The 25,197-nt window shown below is 44.0% G+C and overlaps 1 long non-coding RNA gene across 1 annotated transcript; it reads left to right on the top strand.

The window, feature by feature from the left end:
• The first annotated feature begins 20,825 nt into the window (after positions 1 to 20,825).
• On the top strand, positions 20,826 to 23,502 carry LOC308650340. Its single transcript, XR_014022318.1, has 2 exons — positions 20,826 to 21,049; positions 23,098 to 23,502. It is a non-coding gene; the product is annotated as an uncharacterized lncRNA (long non-coding RNA).
• The last annotated feature ends 1,695 nt before the right edge of the window (positions 23,503 to 25,197 follow it).

Here is a 25,197-nt window from a genome sequence, read left to right on the forward strand (position 1 = left end):
GGCCTGGGTGTCACCTTGGATGCTGTTGCCCCTGAGGCTGAAAAGGGAGCTTTCTCCTCAGAGCTGAGCAGAGGAATCCTGACTGCTGGATAACGTGGGTCATTCCACAGGGAGGGCAGAGCTCCCCACTCAGAGCAGCCCCAGGAGACTCCAGGCTGGGAAACCCTCATGGATCTCATCTCTTGTTGTGCCCCTGGGTTCCCTCCCTGAGCAGCCTGGGAGAGAAGCCAGGCCTGGTGACCCTGGTGGGCCAAGTCTCCAGGGATGCCGGGGTTCCTCTCCTCAGAACAGCCTGTGGGAGATGCCAGCCCTGGGGACACTCTTGACTATGACTCTAAGTATGCCCCAGGGTTCCCTCTCCTCAGAGCAGCATGAGGAGATGCCAGGCCTGGACCCTCTTGACCACGTCTCTAGTGATGCCAGGGGTAATCATTTCAGAGCAGCCTAGAAGAGATGCCAGGCCTGGGGACAATGGTGAGTGATGTCTCTAGAGACGCCCAGGGTTCAATCTCATCAGAGGAGTCTGGGGGGAGATGCCAGGCCTGGCTACCCTGGTGGGCTACATCTCTCTCATTTTTTAAGAGAGAGAGAGAGAGAGAGAGAGAGAGAGAGAGAGAGAGAGAGAGAGAGAGAATTTTTTAAAATATTTATTTTGTAGTTTTCGGTGGACACAACATCTTTGTTTGTATGTGTTACTGAGGATCGAACCCGGGCCGCACGCATGCCAGGTGAGTGCATGACTACTTGAGCCACATCCCCAGCCCCATGGGATACATCTCTAGGGAATCCCAAGGTTCCCTCTCCTCTGTGTCACCCTAAGCCAGGAGGAGATGTCTGGCCTGGGGACCCTCTTCACATCTCTATGGACACCTCGGCTTCTCTTTCCTCAAAGCAGCCAGGGGCCCCAGTGAGCCATATATCTAGGGACACTCTGGGCAGGAAGCCACTGAGGCTTGGTGAGTTCAGGTTTTCCCAACCTTGAGAGTAGGCCACCATGGGCTAGGATTTCACTGGTTCTCTTCAAACCTCTGATGCCACAAAGTTGGGTTATGTCATCCTGTGTCAAACCACTTACAAGAGGCCTCTGTGGTGGCCCAGTCCTGGCCTCTGTCCATGGGCACAAGAGTGAAGCAGGGCTCCATGTGGCTGCCTGGCCCCTGGCCGCAGCAGGCCTGATCTTCTGGAGAACTGGATGGGGTGCAGGGAGGTGGCTCCTGGACTCCCTTTTGTTCTCTCTAGAGATTCCACTCCTCTTGGTGCTAGAGACAACAGAGCCAGACCTAGATAATATAGTGGGAGCAGGTTTCATCCAGTAACTCCTGAGGTGGAGGAAGAAGCAGAGTCCCCAGGAAGCCCAGACAGCTCCCCTCCAAGTGGAAGCTTTTTCCCTCTCTGCAGGATGTCTTCACATCCCAGGAAGGCCATGTCTCTAGGGACACGTGGGGTTCTGTGTCACCCTAAGTCTGAGTAGGGAGGTTTTTTCTCAGAGCTGAGCAGAGGAACACTGACTGATGGAAAATATGGGTCATTCCACAAGAAGAGCAGACTCTCCCTCTCCTCAGAGCTAGAGACAACAGTGCCACCACCTCCCCTATGGTTGGGGTTTCTCCCCTCCTAGCAGGGTGGCTCCAATCCCAGGGGCTTGCTCCACTCTCAGAGGTTTCTTCCCTCCCAGCAAAGTGTCTCTCTTTGCTGGGGGGGGCATCTGGGGTCATGGGGGTGAACATCTTTCCTCCCTGCAGTGTGTCTCCCCTCTTAGGGGGCATCTCCACTGCCAGCCAAGATTCAGGTGAGTTTTTTGGGCAGAGGGGCTGAGGGCAGGAACTGTTTGCCATCTTGGAAACAGTGTCATCATCAGGCTGAGTAGGGAGCTTTCTTCTCAGAGCTGAGCAGAGGAACCCTGACTGCTGGACAAGGTGGGTCATTCCACAAGGAGGACAGAGTCCCCCTCTCATCAGAGCAGCCTGGGGGAGACATCAGTTTGGGGGACCCTGGTGGGCCACATCTCTAGAGATGCCAGGGTTTTCTCTCCTCAGAGGAGTCTTCAGAATTGCCAGGCTGGGGACCCTCATGGACCACATCTCTAAGGATGCCCAGGGTTCCCTCCTCAGGTCAGCCTAGGGGAGATGCAGGGCTAGGCACCCTGGTGGGCAACAGCAATTTCATCTGTGTTCTAATAATTGTATCATTTCAGCAAGCATGTGATGTGGGGGCTACTACCCTTTCCTCATATTCCCTAATTCTGCCCTCACTGAGCGCCTGCCTTGGGTCCCCAGATCTTTAGCTTAATCCCAGGCACCTAGTCCTGGTGGCCACTAATGGAGATAGGACAAGTGTGGCGGAGGTGATCCTCTCTCCACTTGAGAACCTCAGACCATCCCATCACATTTCTCCATCCCACCCCCTCCCTCTGCAACCCAAAACCTGTATTCTCAGTCTGGAGGCCTTGAACTTCAACATTTCAGGGTATTTAAAGGCAAAAGCCACATCCAGGTTGATGTAGCTGAAAGCAAGCAGGGTACAGAAGCTGAATTGAGCAGTTAATGAAACAATGCAACGGATGCTCTATGTTGCCATAGCAGCAAGCAAGCAAAAGGGAAGTGTGTCAAAATGACCCCAGTTGAGTACAAGTTAGAGAATAATTACTAACTGTTACTACTGATGGTTACTAGACAATCTCTGTCAGGGTACATTGCCCAAGAAAAATGGGACCAAAAGAGAACAGTTTTACTTTGTATAAGAATTGACATTTTGTATTGAAAAGTATGCTATGCTAGGTAAATATTAATGAGTACAGAGGCAGGTCTTTCCCATAGGAGAAGTATTTCTTACAGGATATGGAGTCTCAGGATAAAATGGAGTCTGTTGATCATTTCCCATATAGCCTGACCCATAACAGAGCATTACAAAATAGGCTGCTGTGAACATTCCTGTGCATGTGTGCTCCGCAAACACCTTCACTTTCCCTGGTGCACAACTGACCGCCAACATGGAGGCATGTGTTGACATGTTTAGGAATAACTGTTGTCCTGGGTGACTATGTTTGCCCATTCTCTGCTCTCCCTCCTCCTGCTCCTTATCTTTGTCCTAATGGCCTCCCATCTCCTTCATAACTCAGGCCTATCCTTCACCATCTCCTCCTTCACATGCATGCACTGGATCCATCTCCATAAACTTGCTCTGACACCCTATTTTCTCTTGCCCTGTGACTTGTGGAGCAACTCTGTTCATGGTGTGTCACATTTCCCTCTTAACAGACACCTTTTACAGGGTTGAGCACTGACAGAAGAGAGTATTCAGGATTCACATTGAGCACCTAGGATGACTCCTAATGTGGAAACATATTGGTGGGATGATCTTGTTAGGGAGACAGGGCCCATCCTGATGTGTAAAAAGAGGATAGCAATATCTTGTCACATAGCACCCCTGAGGCAGGGCCCGTCTCAACACTGTTCTTCTGACAGGGCCCCAGAGCAGCTGCCAGCTCCATCTGCCATCCCAGGCCCTATTGTCTGCCATAGAGCGGAGCCAACTTCTGCTCTCCAGCAAGGTGAGGCCTTCCTATGAGCACCACATGTTTCCCTCTTCCTGAATGATTTAGAACTCAAGGCTGAGGAAGGCTCAGCTAGTGTTGTTGATATGAATAGATGAGGTTAACAAAGATCAGAGAGAACTCACAGCTGGATGTTAGTAGACTGAGAGCTGGAGTGGGGTTGTTGCAGGGCGTTGTCCCCTCCAGAGTCCAGAGTATGGCCTGCACAGTGCCAGGAGGTGCCATGGGGAAGATTTGGGAGAGGTGCCTCTGTATGTAATGCTTTGTTGGCTTTCTGGGCACATTGGCCTAAAGTTGGGCCTCCTGTATGCCTTCTGGGGAGGCAGAAGGCTACTTGAACTTTCAGGGGCATCTGGGCAGAAATATATCTGGGGAGCCAGGTCAGCCCCCCATGAGGAGCAAGTAAAGATTCTCAGTTTTTCAACAACAGTTATAGAGCTTCATGTTGAGTAAAAAACAGAGGTCCCCAGAAATTTCTTAAGGTTTCTGTGGAGACAAAAACACTTCCACCCTTCAATAGTGTGTTTGGCAGCTCCTTGTGTTAGAGGGAGCATTTGAGAAATGTTCAGAAATTGAGCAGCAACCACAGATCAGAATTGAGCTCCCTGTGTCCTCTGTGCAGTGAAGTCTTCCCTGGAGAGGGGAATGTTCCTCCTTCCTACCACCTGTGCACAAGATCACATTCCTGCACCCCATTAGTCTCCTGAATGGGGTGTGGGCTGCATTCTGAAATGCTTGTGTCCATGGGGCATCTCCTTTGAGTACCGAGAGGGAAACCTGACTGAGGAAGGCCCAGGGAGGGTTGACAAGGATGGATTTTGATTAAATTGTAATTCATTGGGTTGAGAAGAGGGTTGTAGCCCCCAGCTTATTCTACCCTCACTGCCTTAAAAGGCTGGCTGGGCCCAGTGGACACAGGTGAGATACCATGAGCAGGTGGAGCATCCTCTTCTGTGCCTTCCTGAGACACCCTTCCTGCTGAGATTAAAAGGGACACCTCGGCTGTTCCAAATTGTGGATAGCTAGGGGAGCATGAGAGATTGGTTGGCTTTCTGGATTCTGGGATTTTGGAAATTGAGTTTCTAACACATTAAATTTTAAACACATGTGGAATGCAAACATTCAAGCCATAGTGCCATGGCACTATGTTTTTAAAATGCATGGGATAATGGGTTCAATTTCAGTTTCAATGTGCAAATTTATGTTGTGGAATAAAGAGAACACTGAATCTCTTTGTCCATTCTGAATAGAACTTCTGTGTATAACTGCATGTTGTATATACATATTTTCAAGACGTATTTTCTAAGCAATTGTTTAAATTCTTAAGTTTTTATTGGATCATATGGTGTGCTTATGTATTCTCTGGAAAAAAAAACTTAAAACTTTTAAAAGTGATGAACTATTACGCATTCCACTAGCAATGAATGAGACTTCTGGTTCTACATCTTCCAATCAATACTCATTGAAAAAGTTTGTAGCCATTGAATGCAGTTGAAGTTCCATACAGCATTGTAGGTCATTTCCCCTCATGTCAGGTGTAGCTGAGCAGCATTTCTATGCTTCTTTGCCCTTTTCATATCTTCTTTGGTGAGTTATCAGTTCAGCTATTAACCCATTATAATTTGATTGTTTCTTACCATATTTAAGATACAAGTCCACCTTAGATCCACTTCATGTATTTTCCAAATATTTTCACCAGTCTCTGGCTTATTTTTTTTTGTTCCCTTAATGTGAATTTTTCAGAGTAGATGTTTTTATTTATAAAAAATTGGGGGGGGAGCTGGAGTTGTGGCTCAGTGGTAGAGCACTTGCCTAGCATGCGTGAGGCACTGAGTTCGATTCTCAGCACCACATATAAGCAATTAAATAAATAAAGGTCCATCAATAACTAACCAAAATATTTTTTTAAAATTGGTACTGAGCATAAAACACAGAGGTGTTCTACCATTGAGCTATATTTCCAGCTCTTCTTAACTGTTTTACTTTGAGACAGGGTCTTGCTAAGTCTCCTCAGGCTACCTAATAGCTGAGACTACAGGCCTGCCCCACCATGCACAGTGACAATTTAAATTTAAATTAAGTCCATATTATCAATTCTTTCTTTCATGGATTTGTTTTTGCAGCTGTATTTTTTTAAAATAAAATCTCAATATGAAACTTGGTCATAGTAGTTTCTACTATAATTATTATAGTTTCACATTTTTTATATAAGCCATGGACTATTTAGAGTGAGTTTTGTGAACCTTATAAAGGTTTTCCCTGTCCATTTCTCCCATAGGGTTTCCAAACACTCAATCACCATCTGTGCAGTGTATGCTGTTTTCTTCAAGAAGGTCTTTTTCCCTTGATAAAATCAGCTGCCTCTAGCATGTGTGAATTTTGGGCTCTCCACTCATCTCCATTTATCTACCTGTGTATTCCTTCACAGCATCACTTTTTCCTCACTACTTCAGCTTTCTGACAGGTGTTGTGATACAGATATGTGAGTTATTTGTCCTTCTGTAGTCTGTGACATCTATTCTAGGTTCAGAAACAATTTTCTGGAAATTTGAGTGTGATTGTGCTGAGTCTGCAAGTCAACTGTGAGAGAATTTCATCTTTACTATGTAGAGACCTGAACAACGAATATCTCTATTTATATTTTGTTTGCTTTCTTTCAGTTGTTTCAAGATTTTCTAAAAGTGTAGTTGTAATTTAAAACATATAACTTTTCAATTTTGGGGATGCTATTGTAAATGGAATTGTTCAATTTCTTTTCTTATTCTAGTTTTTAAATTCCAATTTTTCCTATATAGTTTTGCTGATATATAAGAAATCAATTGATTTTTGCTTGACTATGTATTTTCCTTTTTGCTATCTTTATCCTTTATGAACATGGGATGGTGGATTCTATTACTGTTTGATTTCCAAAATTATAGCCTCATAAAATCAAAACCATGAATTTCAGAGCATCACCAGGACTGCCACAAGGGAGCGCAGGGCCAGTGCTGAACAGTAGGCACTGATTATCCTCAACTGCCCACAATGGCCAAAAGAGGGTTCTCAGAGTGACTTTTTCTGATCCCCTTGAATCATGACTGCCAGGGATGGATGTCCTATGCCCACAGCAAACTTTCTTCTCAGGACTCACCTGGGGAAATCCATGGCTGGGGATACCTGGGGTCTATGTCCACAGTGAGGTAACCCAAAGACCTGCTGTAACCCTCACCCTTGTGGTCCACCAGGGGAGACCATTGCTGTGGACACCTTGGGGCTATGAGTGTGGTGACAAAAGCTTCCTTCTCCTTGGGACCCACACAGAGAAATGCTGTAGCTGAGGTCACCTGGTGCCCATGTCCACAGTGAGGTAACTCTAACTCAAAACTGGGAACCCACCCAGGAAGGGACCATGGGTGCAGGCTAAAGGCACCTTGGAGCAATGACTGTTGTGACAGAGCTTCCTTGATTCCCTCACAGGGAGATGCCTTGGCTGGGGACACCTAGGGACCATGTGTATCATGAGATTTCTTCCCCTTGGCATCTACATGTGGAAGGCACTGTGGTTTTGGGATAACTGAAGTGTATCTGAGGAAAAGGTGGGGGAAGAATGAGGAAAAGCCTCTTGTCCATTATCCCATGTGCTGAGAAAGAAGCTCTGCTGTGTTTTCACTTTTGTAGGTAATATTTTAGTGGGACTTAATTTTATGAAAGTATTCCTTGTGAGGCTTTGACTGCTCACTGTCATAGTATATTTTATGGGGAGAAGGTGTATTTTATGGGGAGAAAACCCAGCACACTAAAAGGAGAAATTGAGGCACAAACTCAGGGTAGTACAGGGGAGGCCTGGGATTCCCAGCACAGGGAGACTCACTAGTGCCTGAGGGCAAAGGCTAATGTTGCTTCATTGTTTATATTTATTCTGGGTAAGTCTGTACACAGTTGAGTGATTTGTCTGATAATTCCCAGAAGCCACTGTGGTGATAACTGTGCTTACATAGACATCTGACAGAGGTGTATGTGGGAAAAACACTGGACTACATTACCCATAATTCTCAGGGGGCAGTAGAAGCTTACAGGAGTGCCCCCCACTGTGAGCTAGCAAAGTGTGGGACTACATTACTCACAGTCCTAAGGGGGAAGAAGCTCTCAGGATCCCACCAGAGAACCAGCAAAACACTAGATTACATTACCCACAATGCTTGGGGTGGGGGTGGGAATGGGAAGTTCATAGGAATTTCTTCACCAGGAGCTGTAACGTGGGACTACATTACCCATAATCCTGGGGGACAGAAATCACAGGATTCCCATGCCTCCTGTGAGCTGGTAAAACAAGCGACTAAATTATTCACAATCCTGAGGTGGCAGATGCTTCCAGATTCTCCCACAGGAGCCAGCAAAATGCTGCACTACAGTGCCTTCAGCCCTCTGGTGTGGAAGTTCTCAAGAGCCCCCTTTCTCCACCCCTCAGGCAGGCAAAAATGCTGAACTACATTATTTATAATCCATGGAGGGGGAGGTAGAAGTGCCCAGAATCAACCCCTCTGAGCCAGAAAATACAGGGACTTTATTACCATCCTAATGGAGCAGAAGTTCCCTGGGTTCTTCAGAGAGAACCAATACTGGACTACATTACCCACAATCTATGGGGGGGGGGTCACCTAATGGGAGCACTGCCCCCAATAAATTGACAAAATGCTGGACTACATTACCCACAGCCCTCAGGGTCAGAAACTTTTAGGAGAATTATTTCCACCTCTTCCCGTGAGTGGGAAAAAGTCTGGACTAAATGACCTACAATCCTAAGGAAGATGAAGCCCCAGGATCCCCCCATGAAGAGCTAGCAAAATGCTGAACTACCTTACAACAAGACTGGAGTTAAGGTTTGGGTTTTTCTGACTCTCCTTGGGGGATCCTGGGCGCTTCCTCACCCTAAGAATTATGGGTGATGTAGTCCTTGGTCTTACCCACACACCTCTTCCAGGAGACCCATGAAAGCTGAATGCACATGCTTGCCCTTATACCCTGAGGATTCTGAGTAATTTTAGGGGTAGGGATAGGGCTAGGGCTAGGCAAAAATTAGCCACAGGGCAAAGGTCAGTGAGATTTACAAAACCAAGAGGTACTCTTGAATTTCTGCCACTAAAGACCATGGGTAGTATAGGCCCACATTTAACCACTGACACTGGAGATCCTGGGAACTTCTTCCCCTTAGGATTATGGATAATGTAGTCCCAATATTTCCTGCTCTTAGCTTGGTATTGTGGGAGGCTCTCCCCAAATATTGTGGGTGGGGCTGGGGATGTGGCTCAAGCAGTAGCGCACTCGCCTGGCATGCGTGCGGCCCGGGTTCGGCCACATACAAAACAAAGATGTTGTGTCCGCCGATAACTAAAAAATAAATCTTAAAATTCTCTCTCACTCTCTCCCTCACTCTCATTAAAATAAATATATATATATTGTGGGTGAAGTATTAAGAGGAATATGGCTCAGGTTGAGGAATTCTGGGTAATTCCTCCTACCAATTCACCTGGAATTGTGGGTAGTAATCCCATGTTTTATTCAAACTGTGGAGACTTGTGGGAGATTGTGGGTAGTGTAGTTTCATGATTTATTGGCTCTGTGCAGAGGATCTTGGGAACTTCCTCCCTCCTAGGATTATGGGTAATGTAGTCCAAATTGCCTGCCCACTGCTGGGTATTCTGGGAGCCTCCTCCCTGAGGATTTTGGGTAATGTAGTCCCATGATTTGCCCTCTCCATTCAAAGAATTCTGGGAACTTCCTGTGCCATAGAATTGTGGGTCATGTAGTCCCACATATTACACAGTTGGGGACTTGCGGAAGCTTCCTTTCCTGTGGACTTGTGGGTATTGTAGTCCCATGATTTAGCCTCTCTGAGCAAAGAATTCTGGGAACTTCCCCTCCTTAGAATCATGAATGACGTAGTATCAACATTTGCTGTTCACCACTGGGTATTCTGTGAGTCTTTTTCCATAAGGACCTGGGTGAAGTAGTAAAGAGCGTAGCACTTACTTTGGGCAGCTCTGGGAATTCCACCCAATAGAATTGTGGGTAATGTAGTCCCATGATTTGTCCTCTTTGTGCAAAGGATCCTGGAAACTTCCTCTCCTTTAGTATTATGGGTAACATAGTCCCAGATTTCTCTACTCACCACTTGGTATTTTGGGTGTCTCCTTCCCTGAGGATGATGGGTGAAGTAGTCGTGAGCATACCACTCACTTTGGGGAATTCTGGGAACTTCCTCCCCCTCAGAATTGTGGGTAATGTAGTCACATAATTTATACTATCTGTGGGGAATTGTGGGAGCTTTCCTCCTGTTTGAATTGTGGGTAATGTAGTCTCATAATTTTTCTTCTTCATGCAGAAATTCGGAGAAATTCCTCTGCTAAGGATTATGGGTAGTGTAGTTCCAACATTTGCTTGCTCACTGCTGGGTATTCTGGAAGCCATTTTACCCCTTAGTTTTGTGGGATATGTAATCCCAAGTTTTGCCTGCTCGCTGCAAGAGGTCCTGGGAAATGGATCTTCATAGAATTCTGGAAATTAAAGTTCCATTACTTGCTTGCTCACTGATGGCTCTCCTGGGAGACTCTTCCCCAAAGAATTATTGGTAATGTAATTTCAGATTTACTGCTCATTTTGGGGAATCCTGGGTGTTTTGAGCCCATATAATTATGGATATTATAGTTCTAGACATAACCGCTTCGGAGGGGGAAGGGGATACCATTACCCATAATCCTAAAATGGAGGAAGTTCCCAGTATCCAACTTCCTCCATTTTAGTATTATTGGTAATGTCCCAGGTTTTTCCCTGATAACAGCAGGGTCTCAAGTGAGGATTATGGATAATGTAGTCCAAATTGCCTGCCCACTGTTGGGTATTCTGGGAGCATCCTCCCTGAGGATTTTGGGTAATGTAGTCCCATGATTTGCCCTCTCCATTCAAAGAATTCTGGGAACTTCCTGTGCCTTAGAATTGTGGGTCATGTAGTCCCACGTATTACATAGTGGGGGACTTGTGGAAGCTTTCTTTCCTGTGGACTTGTTACTTTCCCAGTGAGGATTGTGGGTAATGCAGTCTTGGGTTTATCACTCACTGGGGGATTCTGGGAGATTCCTCCCCCCATAAAGATTTAAATACAGTTTCAGGTTTACCACAGGCCAAGGGGTTCCTGGAATATCTTTGCCTTAGGTAATACAGTTCTGAGATTTATGAATAACATGCCCCCATTTTTCCTTGATAAGCATTGGCAATGCTGGGAGCTTCCCTTTTTTTCTTGGGATTGTGGGTAGTGTAATCCCTGGTTTAGCTGGCCCACAGTAGGGAAATAAGAGTTCCTAAACCTTAGTCTGTACATAATACATTCCTGGGTTTACCACTTATGACAGAGGATCTTGGAAACTTTCTCTCATTAGGATTGTAGGTAATGTAGTCCCATGTTTTACCTGATCACATAGGGAATCTTAGGAATTTCTGCCCATAGTAGGATTGTGGGTAAAGTGGCCTCACAATGAGGAATTTTGGAGCCTTTATTTTTAGAAAATTATAGATAATTATGGAAAACTAAATTATAGGTTAATTTAGTCCTGGGTTTAACCCCTCAACATGGGGGATTCTAGGACCTTCCTACCTCTTTAGAATTGGAGGTAATATATTTCCAAAATTTATTTGCTTGCTTCAGGGATTCCTGGGAAACTTGTTAAAAATTATTGTCAGCACTATAGTCCTATTTGACTGCCCATTAGATAATCTTGGTGCTTACTACCCCTGGGATTGTGGAAAATGTAGTCCTTGGAATGCCCCTCACTGTTGAGGATCCTGGGAACTTCCCAGGATTGTGGATAATGCAGTCCCAAGTTTTAACTGCAAACTGCAGTGATTCCTTAAAAACTTATTCACAAAGGATCATGGGCACAGTAATTCAATTTGACTGGTCACTGATGGGCAACCATGGCAGTTTCTGCCCCTTACAATTGTCGGCAATAGTCATTGGAATTTCCCTCTTGCTGTAGAGGATTATGGAAACTTCCTCCCTAAGAACTTGGGTAATATAATCCCAAAATTTGCCTACTTACCTCAGAGAATTCTGGAAAATTTGTCCATGTAGGATTGTGGGTAATGAATATTTGCAATTTATCACATAGCAGGAAAATTTAGGGGCATATACTGTGTCATAGCATTGTGGGTTTTGTAGTCCTTGGAATTGCCCTCTTACTGTGGAGGATCCTGGGAACTACCTCACTAAGTATTGTAGTGAATGTTGTCTTGTAATTTTCCAGATGACTGTATGGATTACTAGGAAACTTGTGCATTAAAAAACTGGCCATCAGTGAGCAGTCAAATTAGTCCAATTTGACTGCTCACTGATGGACACTTGAAGGGTCTCAACCCTTACAATTGTGGGCAATGTATTCCTTGGATTTACCTTCTCAATGTAGAGGATCTGGGGAAATTCCTACCTAAAGATTATGGGTAAGGTAGTCTCACACTTTGATTGAACACTGCAGAGATTCTGGGAAACATGTCCATGTGGAATGGTGGGTAATGTAGTCTAGCAATTTCACCAGTCATTTCAGGAACACCTGAAAGCTTCAAGGACCACAAGACTGGGGACAATGCAATTTTCAAAACTGCCACCTAGCTACATAGAATCCAAGAACTACTACCCTAAGAATTATAGGTAATGTAGCTCAACAATTTTACTGCTAACTGCAGGGTTATGTTTAAGGTAAGATTGTTAGGGTTATGGTTAGGGTTAGGGTCAGGGGTTAGGATTAGAGTTAGAGTCAGTGAACTGATTTCTATGATACCAAAACTCACAGCAGTACTGTACTCTACATGGTAACCTGGGGAATTTAGGCTCTATTGATGGTACCACTCTCAGAGTTACTGGCTATATGTGCATAACCACAAAATAGGGTTTCTATTATAGGCAGTTTCTTTTTTTTTCAAGGTCAGAGTAGAAATTAGAAGTTTATTAAAGGACAGCAGAAAAGACTTCTCCCGGAGGAAGAAGGGGACCCAAGAGGTGGAATCCTATTATAGGCAGTTTCACTGGCTCCTGAACTCTGTGAAAACCATATAACTTATCTTATATGATGGTAGGATACACAAGCCTGGTGAGCAAAATGTAGAACATAGTTAACTGTTTCTAATATGTTAGAATTCCCAGAACTGTTGATATCTACCTATGGTTCTTGGGATTTATGATGAAAAACATACCATATCAATGGTAGGGTCTATGGGAGCCATATCGGAGCTTTCCATTGTGGCAGGATTCATAGATCTGCTGACCTTTATGTGTAGAAAAAGGAACCAGTTTCTCTGATGGGAGGAAAGCAAAGCTGCTGTACCTACAAAGAGATTCAGAAAAGTGGTGCTGTATTTTCTAAGGATCCCCAGGTCTTCTGCACTTTACTTGGAGATCCAGATAAGTAGTGTCTTATGATAGCAGTTATAAAAGCTATGCTGGTCTCCATGTGAAAAGCAAGTGAAATAGGGTTCAATTGTGGTAGAAGTCAAATGACTGATTTACTGTGTGTCCAAAGCTAGGGAACTGGGTTTCTCTCATAACATAACACACAGAGGTGCTCAACTATATGTGAAGACAGAAAAATGGGTTTCTGTGATGGTAGGTACCCCAGTGCTTCTAAACTCTGTGGTGTCCAGCCAGGAATCTGAGTTTCTTTTGTTGACAATGTGATTATTGTTGCTGGGTCTACATATAGAGACAGGTAACTGGCATTATAGGATGGCAAGACATGCAAGACTGCCAGATTCTACTTTGAGAGTCAGGGAAATAGGGTTTTATGATGATAGGTGTTTGAAGGCTGCTGGACTTTATTTTGAAATCCAGGCAACAGGGTTTAAATTAAGGCTGACTCCAAGGACTGCATGGCTCTCCATGGAGGCCTGGTCAATTGCAATCTATGATTTCCTAATACCCAAAGCTGCCTTAAAAAATGTGGAGTCATAGAACTGGGTTTCCTTGATGACAGGACACCCAAAGCTACTTGAATCTCTGTGGAGAGTAAAAAATGACAAATTCTATGATGAAAAAACTTATAGAATCGTTAGGTTTTTCAGGGATAGCCAGAGAACAGGAGAAATAAAAATAGCAGGAATTCCAAGCCTTCATGATCATATTTGGAGAGTCAAGGAACTGGAGTACTGATAACAGGAATCTCCATGCTGCAGGACTCTTTGTAGAGTTCCAGGGATTTGAGGTTCTATCATGACATAACTTGAGATTTGACACTATAATGGTAAAACTCACAAAGTTGTTGAGATTTATGTATCCTAGGGAAATGCGGTTATATTATGGCAGGATTCACATTTTTTTGGTCTCTTGGTGAAAATTGAGAGATCTTGATTTTATGTTGACAAGACTCAAAGTGCTACTGTGGTACATGTAGAGAACAAAGGGATGAAATTAAATCGATGGTAGAATTCCCATCCTGTCTGAGCTGTACATGAAAAACCAAAACAACAACAAAACAGGTTTTCACGATGCACAGGGCTCCTGGACTCTACAATGAGAGATGAAAAACTGTGTTCTATGACAGCAGGACAACTGAGCTTGATGTAGAGAAAAGAAACTGTTTTCTTTTTTTAAGAGAGAGAGAGAGAATTTTAATATTTATTTTTTAGTTTTCAGTGGACACAACATCCTTGTTTGTATGTGGTGCTGAGGAAACCTGGGCTGCACGCATGCCAGGTGAGCACGCTACCACTTGAGCCACATACCCAGCTCAAGAAACTGTTTTCTATGATAGCATAAACACCAGAGCTGCTATGAGATATGTGGAAAGCCACTGAACAGAGGTTTGATAAATTGGCCTCCCATGTTTTGTTGGCTTTACTTGGAGACAGAGAAATGGGGTTCTATCATGTCAGAACTCATAGTTCTGCAGGTCTGTATATGGTTTCTATGATTGAATGACTCTCAGGACTGCTGTTCTTCATGGATATAGCAAGTGCACTATTTTTTAAAAATGTTTCCAGGAAATTCAAGTCTGGTGGAATTTACATGGAAGTCACAAGGAACTGGGGTTGTATGATGCCAGGACTCTCAGTACTTTTGGGCTCTTGGTAAAAAAAAAGGGAAAAGGGTTGTATTGTTGGAGTGACTCCCAAAGCTTATGGGCTCTATGTGCAGAGACAGGAAACTATGTTTCTGTGGTTACAGCAAACCTGGAGCTTCTGGGCTTTATGTGGAGTAAAAGTACAGTGGGATTCCATTGCTTGCAGGATTTGTAATGTTACTGGACACTTCTATGTGGACATCCAGAGAACTGAGATTTTATAACAGAATTCAGAATTCAACTGAGCTCTATGTAGACAGAGGGGAACTTGGTTCTATGATGGCTGGGGACTGAAGTTCTATGAAGGTGGGTCTCATAGGGCTGCTAGGCTTTATGTGGAGAGTCAGATCATGGGATTTCAATAATTTTGTGTCTCCCAGCACTACTATATCCTGTGTGGAGAGCTGGTGAACTTGGGTTCTATGGTCGCAGCACACACAGGCCAGTGAATCTGCTGGACTCTACAATGAGAGATGGGGAGAAGAAAACTGGTTTCTACAATGACAAGATGGCAAGGCTTTGGGTATCTGTATGCAGAGCTAGAGTCTTGGATTACATGTTGGCAGGAATCACAGGGCTTCTGGAATCTATTTAAAGAAGGAGAGACCTTTGTTTCTATGATGTCAGGGCATGAATGACTGCTAAGCTGTACATTGAGAGGTGTAAAATTGAAAGGGTAAAGTTTCTAAGCTGGAAACCTTGAATTGAAATGTAAAAGATTAAGTACTATTAAGTTCCTCTGTTACACCCAGATTCCTGAGATAGTTAAGACAATGCCCTACTGGCCATTCAGCCTAGGGCCCAGTGCAGTTTGTCACAGGGCCTGAACCAATCAGTTTGAATGTGTACCCAGTTTAGAAGTGACCAATCACCCCTGCCCAGCCTGTTCCCGCCAATGAATGGACTAATCATGTATCAGAGTTGTTGTTCAATTTTCCCGCGCCTCATGATGATTTGTTCTGAGCCCCCCACCCTCCCCAAAAAGTGTACTTAAGCTCTGCTTGACCTCTGCTCTGGGCTCTGGGCTGCTCTCCCTTCTTGAGTGAGCACAGAGTCCCAGCACGCTGGAACGGATCCAATAAATCCCCCTTGCCATTGCATGAAGCTAGTCTCATGGTCTCTTTCTTTGACGTTTCGCCAGACCCTTACATTTGGTGCATTGGCCGGGAACTGCACATCGCCGGACAGGGAGACCTAACGAACTGCTTCGGGGGTAAGTAAGGCGCCTTTCTCTCTCTTTCTCTCTCTCTCCCCTCCTTCTTCTCTCAGGTGCGATCGCTCAGGTTTGGTCTCTGGCGGCTCAATGGTGGGCGTAAATCCCCAGAAGAGGGCATAAGCTCTCAGAGCCTCGGGTGGGGTTGGCAGTGTGTGTGTGTGTGGCTGTCAGTGGAGAGCGTAAGCTCCCCCTGGCGGTGACTGGCAGACGTGCCTCAGGAGTCACAAGCCAGCCCCCAAGGGACGCTTTGGGGGACTCGGGGGGACGGAGGTGCCCCCCATCAGGTAGAGGGGCGGATGAACCCTCGTCGGTGTATTTTGCTGCCAACCCGTCTGGTTTTGCCGGCAACTCTTTCTGTTGAATTCACTGTCTGTCTTTAATTTTTGCTTCTGAATTTGTGTTAAACGTTTACTGTGTGTCCGCGTTGGCATCAGAGTGGCCCACCCTCGGAGTTGAATGGCCCCCAGGAGAGTCCCTCCCATTTCAGCCGGGGCCGCATGGCCATCCAGATCATGGTGATCTAACCTTTCAGGACCTCTGCGAATCTCCTCCTGTATGGGTGGGGTCCGCGCAGTCTGCCGGGAGGATTCCACCCGCGGTATGGCGGATCTGTCCTGTCCCTGTTCCTCCTGGCCCCTCCACCCATCTGTCCTCTCCGCCCGTGGCCATCTCCCCTGGGGGGGGGAATGCTCCCGCAGGTTTGGGGGATGGGCGGACGGAATGGGGGTGAGGTCCGCGGGGGACCGCCCCTCCTCCCCCTCCTCTGCTGGCAACCAGTTGCCACTGGGCGCATTCGCACCACAGCAGAGCGGGCGGGGTTGGCGGGGGACTGACCCCCCCTCTGTCTGCCGGGCGAGCAAAAAAAGAGTGGCTCGGGGGCACCTGGCCCTCTCCCTCCCTCATGGGGGTAAAAGGGACCGGGTCCCCAAACCCCCCGAGTGTTACAGCCCTCCCCGGCTGCAGTGATCACCAAATCCCGGGGCAAAAGAATCGAACGGGTCTTCCTCGAGTCGGGCTGCTTGAAAATGAAGCCCAAGGCAGATGATAGATTCCATCTAAGGCTAAATACTGAGACTAGGAAAGCAATGTTTTCTTTCCCTCCCGTAATCGGCTTGAATGCAAATAGAGATGCCTGCTGGGGATTTAACAACTTTGACATCTCGCTTTGACTTTTCTCAAAGCCCTGTCCTCATTATTAAATTGGTGTTAATTGGCTTTAGAGATGGGAACCAAATTTTCAGTCACAAATTTTAACACTCCCGAGGAGACTTCTAAGGAGTCTCCAATCAGCTTTCTTGGGGAAGCCTAGCACTCGAAACAACTGTAAGCAGAGGATGAGCTTTTTGGGAGCTGGCTACTAAAAAGTTAGGAAAAAAAATGCCTAGTGCCTAAGGTCAAACCAAACTGGAGGAGCTAATCTTGCAAGTGAAAGGGAAACTGAGGAATTCCCAGCAGCTGCCAGAGCCATTTTCGCTTTGGGGAGATTTCCTCATAATTCCCTGCATTTAAGGATTACTCCACCTTTGTTTACTTAAAAAGAAGGGACACTGAATGCAGTAAAGCCAGTCACACTGAGACCCTTGATTTTATACCTATAGTTTCCCCTACGTGAAAACATCTGGTCCACTCGTGGGAAAGTCTATGGTGCCACTGATGGGAGTCATAATTAAATGAAAGTTCAAAACCTGGAGGGATATATTATCTGGTTGTCTGATTGTTTCTTAAAGATAAACTAGGTTAAATGTGTGTCTAAAAAAATAATTTTTTTTTATTGTAACAATCTGGTATCTGAATGGGTTTCTAAAGCATTGCACTATCTTGCAGTTAAAAGTTGGGTTTAAGCAATTGTTTAGTTTGATTTCAGATAGTTCTAAAGAGTTTCAATTTTTGAACTGGGTAGCCTAAGGAGATTTCACTAGGTATATAGTGCATTGATTTGGGCAAGGATAGTAAATTATGATTTGGTATCTGTTTCTCTGTGTGTAAGATTTAGGAAAAAAGTGTTGAATTAAAACGTTGGTCTGGCTTATTGAAATGACATTAATTAGCAACAGTCTTGGGAATTTTCAAAGCTTAATTTCAGATATGCATGGTAGTGTGTGGTTCTTTCTAAAATTTTTCAGGCAAATTTAATGTAACTTAATGCTACTTTAGGAACTTCAGAACAAGGAAAGTGGCTTAGAGGTCCTAAAGAAATTTTTTCTGATGGTAGAGATCCTATTTCCAGTTTTATGTGAGCAAGTTTTTCTAGTGTAAAAAGATATAAAATTTTGGGAATTGCTTCTTAAATTTGTATCATAATTTTCAACATCCAAACCTGGAAATATGACTTATGGCTAAAATGCCTTAGGCCTAAAGTATCTGTTCAAAATAGCAGTTTTTCCCTGCTCCTTCCAGACCTTAGCCAGGGCTTAAGCTGATATGCAAACAGAAGCAGCTTGGAACTCAGGCCCAAGGAAAAAAAAAGGTAAAGGTATCTTTTTATGGGAACTCAAACTAGATTAAAGGACTTTTGCCTTTTCTTAGATTCTATGTTTTTTTGAGCTCATGATTTTTATCCTACAGACAAGTTAATGTTTTTCTGATAAGTTCTATTTTTTGATCAACTGGAGTTTTTTTTTAAAACATTGCAATGGAGATTTCATCTGCGAAAAACTACGAGGCCTTTATTATTGTTATGTGTGCACACTCTTGTTATGTGTTGTATGTCAGTATGTCTGTATGTGTGTATGTCCATATATCCTGCAGTGATATGACAATTAACAGATGAGGAGCGCTCATAAAAAAATTAAAAATGGATCCAAATATCTTTGATTCACATGATTCAAATGGTTCAATTTAAATTTGGTAAACAGATAAAAAAGGAGGTCTTAAATTAAGCTTATAAGTTTTTCTAGGTGTTCAAAAAGGCCCTAATAAAATGTTAAATCTGCTTAAATTAAAAAGTTTACAAGTATTGTTTCAAGATGTGAACAGAAGGAGGTTAACAGATAGAAAAGAGAAACTAGAAGGTTCTAGGTATGGATTTAATAGAGGGAAAATGTGTTTCTGGATAAGAGAGTCTATGTGATTAAGTAATTAAGAGGGTTTAAGTAAGTGATAAAAAAGGTCTGTGCAAGTTGGTTATAAGTAAGTTTTTGAGCAAGTAATCTTAAAGAAATTAAGCAGCTGGTTAAACAAGTGCTGTTGTTTTAGAGAATTGTGCGATGTTTCTTTAAAAGCCAAACTTGGTTAGCATAAAATCATCAATGTAATTGTGATGTTACTAATGTGTTCATATCTTCCAGGTATACAAGTCTGTAAGGTAGAAGCTTTACAAGCTGGTGTTCTAAAGTTGTATGGTAATTTTAGGTTAAAAAAAAAAACAAACATGTTGGAGGTTCAATTATATCATTTGTGTTCTATAACTGGACTTGTTATCAGTAAGATATGGATATGTAAAGTTCTATGTTGCTTTCTACACTGAGACACAATTTAAATGTATTTTTAATTTAATGAGAGCCTAATCTGGGTAAAGGTTTTATTGTAAAACACAAAAGTGCTTTGCTACTTTCCTACAAGAGGTTAAAAGCTTTCAGCCTTCCTTTAATTCATGTTTTAGATGTGATATTATGTTGTGTTAGCTAATATTCATGTAAACTTGAGCAACAATTTATGTAAGTTTTGTAAAATGATTTAAGACTTATGAAGAGCCCCGCCTTACTTGAGATAAGGCTCTATGTCCCAACTCACTGCATGTGAAAGTGACTATGAAAGAAGTAGGCCAGATTTTAGTGCATTTAAAGTTGTGCCCAAAAGTTGGTTTTTGTCACGATTGCCAGGATATCAAACAGGGGATTATAATGTATAACTCTGCCAGAATTCAAGGTAGCTATTACGTAAACTAAATATGTTTTTATCCTAGTTAGTTTTGTTTTGAAGTTTGCTTTTAGATGGTCTAAGGATTGCCTGTTAATTTTTTTTAAGAGGTACTGCTTTAAGAACTCACAACCTGGGTTAACTTAAGATAAGGAGTTATCACCTACAGGATAGAGAGATAGACATAAAAGTTCAGCACCCTTAATATAAGGCTGTTGACTTATTTGCTAGATGTTTAAGATTAAGTTTTAAAATTAAAAATTTGGCTCTTGCCCTCTGAGTCAGTCTGAATCAGGGAATAGGGAACTTTTTCAAAGGGCTCTGCAACTCTAGGCCACATGACTTCCTGAGCAGGGAGATTAATGAGACCAGTGGAGGGCAGAAGGCCAATCAGTGCATTTGCTGTAAAGAGGAGGGTCATCAGAGAAGGGAGACATCCCTGATGCTTCTGAGGGAAGCTGTATGGTCAAGCAAGGCCTGGACCCATCCCAGCGCAAATGGCACTAGCAGAACTGAGAAGCTGCTGTGAAGTTCCCGAGGACTCCCAGGAGACTCAGCTGACTGTTAACAATAGGTAGAAACATAAGTCAGTTTGACTTGCTTCATCTTAAACACTTAGCAAAGACAGTCAAAGCCAAAGCACAGCTGTTCCTGGACATCTTAAATGATAATAATAGTTAAATGTAACTTCCATAAATAAGTAGACTGGAGGCTACAAAAGAGATTCTTAGACAGAAATGCCTGATAACTGTCAAAGGGACTGCTAGAGTAGTTTTAGTCTAAGGCCTCTATTTCTAACCAACGCAGGTAGGCTTGATGTTTGCTAGTATGGTTAAAGGAAAAGACATCTGTAACCCTAAATGTTGTGTTGACATCCCTGACATTTCTGACAATGTGACAAATATCCTTAAAGATTTACATGCTCAGATAGAAGCCATGTGCTCAGCAACATTGTCATGGAAACAGTATCTTAACTCCTAGTTCCCGGTACTGCCTGATAGAAAACATTGTTGATCTTTGTCTTGGCCATTATACTCATTGGCATATTTCTGTGCTGTGGCATTTCTTGCTGCATCAATCTGGTTCCAGTACTAATGAATTCTTGTTTCTCTTATAGACCACCTACCACTCGAATGGCCCTCCAGCCTATTACTTCTCAATTGGACTTTTAGCATGGACCACTCGATAGACCCGATATTTTTAAGGGGGACTCCAAACTGCTTGCCCCACACCGTCCCTTTTCAGCCTGAAGAAGCCAGAGAGATCCTCTTCGTCCCCCTTCCTCACAGCAGTAAGGAGTTCCCAAATTAGAGGGGGGAATGAAGCCAGATTTAAAGTTAGGTAGTCAGTGTAGTTAGATAAATCGGGGTCTAATACCAAGTGAAATCTAAAATGGAGGCCATGCTAAAAATGATTCCAGGAAACACAGGACAACCCATGGTAATCAGAAGGCAATATGCTCCACCGACAGAGATGAAAAATGAGACTCCCCAATAATTATGATTCATTACTTTTAAGATTAAAAGTAGTCAGAAAAAGGAGTGGGGAATGAAAGGGTAAAGTTTCTAAGCTGGAAACCTTGAATTGAAATGTAAAAGATTAGGTACTATTAAGTTCCTCTGTTACACCCAGATTCCTGAGATAGTTAAGACAACGCCCTACTGGCCATTCAGCCTAGGGCCCTGTGCAGTTTGTCACAGGGCCCGAACCAATCAGTTTGAATGTGTACCCAGTTTAGAAGTGACCAATCACCCCTGCCCAGCCTGTTCCCGCCAATGAATGGACTAATCATGTATCAGAGTTGTTGTTCAATTTTCCCGCGCCTCATGATGATTTGTTCTGAGCCCCCCACCCTCCCCAAAAAGTGTACTTAAGCTCTGCTTGACCTCTGCTCTGGGCTCTGGGCTGCTCTCCCTTCTTGAGTGAGCACAGAGTCCCAGCGCACTGGAACGGATCCAATAAATCCCCCTTGCCATTGCATGAAGCTAGTCTCGTGGTCTCTTTCTTTGACGTTTCGCCGGACCCTTACAAAATGATGCTTATAATGACAAGATACATAGATCTGCTGAAGTCTACATTGAGAGTATAGAATCTTGGTTTCTAGACTCAGATTTTATTAACTGCAATACTTGCAGGCCTCTGAGAATTCACCTGGAGAGCCAGGAAACTGGTATTCCATGATGACAGGACTTGTAGTGATGTTTGTCTCTATCTGCAGAGCCAAGGAACTGGGTTTTTATCATGACAAGACTCCCCAGGCTAAAGCACAGTACTTTAAGAGGCAGGGGCTTTGGGTTATATGATGGCAGGACTCTTAGGCCTGCTGAGGTCTATGTGGAGAGCCAGGGAAATTGGGTTCTGTGATAGCAGGGATGCTGAGTTCCATGCAAAGAGACAAAAGTGACTTTTATAATGACAGTATACACAGTGCTTCTGGGTGGGTTTTTCTTCAAAATCTAGGTGTAGTGGAGCACATCTGTAATCCCAGTGGCTCAGGAGGCAGAAGGATCATGAGTTCAAAATCAGCCTCAGCAACAGTGAGGCACTAGGCAACTCAGCAAGACTCTGTCTCTAAATAAAATACAAAAAGGGGCTGGGGATGTGGCTCAGTGTTCAAGTGCCCCTGAGTTCAACCCACATCACCAAAACAACAACAACAGCAACAACAACAATAACCCCACAGGAAACTGCAATTCTAGGATGGTAGGACTATTTGTCCTGCTAATATTTATGTGGAAAGCATTGAAGCTGAGGTTCTATTTATGGAAGAATTCCCGGTCTCCTGGAATCTACAAGAGAGACAGGTAAGTGGGTTTCTCTGGCAGCAGTGAAGCCAGAATTGGACAGGCAGTCAGTGTAGATAGGTAAATTGAGTCAGATCAGATCTAGGAGGCCAATTTGAGTGAATATGGGCAGTTGGATATTGTCCCCTGAGGGATCTTATCAAGAACCTGCCCCTGCTCCAAAGTAACCTGTCCCAGGAATTTCCCCTCCCTATACGGAGATATAAGGTTGTTAATGTGTCCTTGGCTACTGTGCCCTGCCCTTCCCCCTTCAGCCTACCAATTTCCCATCTTTTGGCCCTCCCACTGGGCATTCCTGGGCCTAGTCACTAGGCAGGAAGGAGAAAGATAAGGGGGAAAAGGCAGGAAAACAAAGGAATCCTAGGACATACAAAAAGGACAGAACACCTGGCTTCTTGGGATACCAGGATACCAGCTATGGCCCCCTTCTCCCTTGCTGGAGGAGTCTAAGTTACCCCTTTTAAAATAAACCCTGGTTCCCATGCTTGCCTCAGTGTGCTTCTTTAATGTTCAAACTTCAACATGTGGGGAAGCAGGACTCTCACTGATAACCGGCTGTGTTACTGAAGCCAGATTTAAAGTTAGGTAGTCAGTGTAGTTAGGTAAATCGGGTCTAATACCGAGTGAAATCTAAAATGGAGGCCATGCTGGGAATGACTCAAGAAAAACACAGGACAATGGAATGTTAATGGAGCCCAGGAAACAGCCCCCAACAGATTTGAAGATAGCCCATCACAAAGAAGTGTTAATAAACAGCCCCCAGCAAACTTAAAGATACCCCATCCCAAAGAAGTGATAATGAAGTCCTTCCTGCCCAGATTACTTCTTTGGCCCACCTGTGTCCCAACCCCTCCCACCTACATTCCATCACCAAAACTATAAGAAGGGGAAACAACCGCACTTCCACGGATTCCACCTTTTGGGTCCCCTTCTTCCTCCGGGAGAAGTCTTTTCTGCTGTCCTTTAATAAACTTCTAATTTCTACTCTGACCTTGCCTCGGCGTGCTTCTTTGATGTTATTCTTCAACATCGGGGGAAGCAAGGACTCGTCACCGGTCAACAGCGGTATCATTACTGCTGTTTACTTCCCTGATCATTGAAATATAACACCAGAGAGGCAAGTGTAGAGTGGAAAGTGGAAGGCTTTATTAAAGGATAGCAGAAAACACTTCCTCCTGGAGGAAGAAGGGAACCCAAAAGGTGGAATCCATGGAGGGGAGAGGTCTTCCCTTTTTTATAGGTAAGGTCTTCTTTTATTCCACCCCCATTTCTGTCCTTTGTTTCCCTTTATCCTGCCGTGATAGAATGTAGGTGGGAAGGCCAAAAGGTGGGAGACAGATGACTGAAGGAGTAATCTGGGCAGGAAGGGCCTGGGGTGGTTCGATTAGCACCTCCCTGTTTGCTGGGAGCTGTTTCATTAACAGTTTCTTAGAATGGGTTCCAGTATTGGGGACATTAACATTTCAATTTACCCAAGTGCTGCTCTGGTTTCCTGAACTGCATTCTCAATTATGGTCTCCATTTTTTTTTTTATCTTCCTCTATATTAGACCCAATTTACCTAACTACCTATCTTTAAATCTGGCTTCAGCAGTGTCAGCAGGGCACTCAGTTCCTCTGAACTCTATGTTTAGAAAAAGTGGAACTGGGGTTCTCTTGGTGGTAGGACTCACAGTGATGCTGGGCTTTACATGATGAGCTAGTAAATTACAGTCTATGACAGCAGTACTCACTGGGAATCTTGGCTCTTTTGTGGAGCATCTAGAATCTGGGATTTTATCATGGCAGTATAGCTGGGGTCTATGTAGAGAGCCAGGGACCTTGAATTGTGGAGAGCAGGATTTGCAGAGATGGTTATCTCCTCATGGAATGTCAGAAAACAGGATTGGGGGAGCCTTCTGGCTGGAGTGATGATGAGGTACACAGTAAGATGGACCTTAAACAATGGTGAGGATTTTAATTAAGGCAAGGACATTCTAGGCACTCAGAGCAGCAAGAACCAAGGTGAAAAGAGAGGTAGCAAGTCATAAAGACACAGGATTTATTTAGAAGAGTGGTTATTAAATTTTTTGTCTCAGAGGCTGAGGCAGGAGGATCACTTGAGAGGTCTTGAATTTGAGACAAATACTGGGCAACAGAGCACAATCCCATTTTTGAAAAACATTGTTCATCATGAAGAACTTTTATCATAAGATGACATCAAATGGTTTTTATTGTTTTGGAAATTAAAATTGAGTAAAGTTTGAGTTACTGTGTCAATTCTCTATGACTGCTCAAGGAAGTTGCCACAGATAGTGACTTAAATGACAAAAAATTATTATCTAGGCTCCTGTAGTAAGAAGTCTAAGATGAGTTTCACAGGGCTAAAATGAAGGTATGCCAGACAGCAATCTCTTGATGTCTAGCTCCCAAGATCAACCTCAGCTCCCTGGGATTACAGATGTGCACCACCAAGCCCAGCAAAAGATTCTTAATCATATCTACAAAATCCCTTTTGTCACTTAAGATTGTAAGGGTCCGGCGAAGCGTCGGAGGAAGAGACCACAAGAGACTGGCTTCATGCAATAAGCAGGAGGGAGTTTATTGAGGAATTCCAATTCAGTGCGCTGAAGCTCAAGGCTCACTCAGGAAGGGAGAGTGGCCCAGAGCCCAGAGAAGAGGTCAAGAAGAGCTTAAGTACACTTTT

Source organism: Spermophilus citellus, assembly GCF_964194105.1.
Source record: "Spermophilus citellus genome assembly, chromosome: 5".
Taxonomy (NCBI): domain Eukaryota; kingdom Metazoa; phylum Chordata; class Mammalia; order Rodentia; family Sciuridae; genus Spermophilus; species Spermophilus citellus.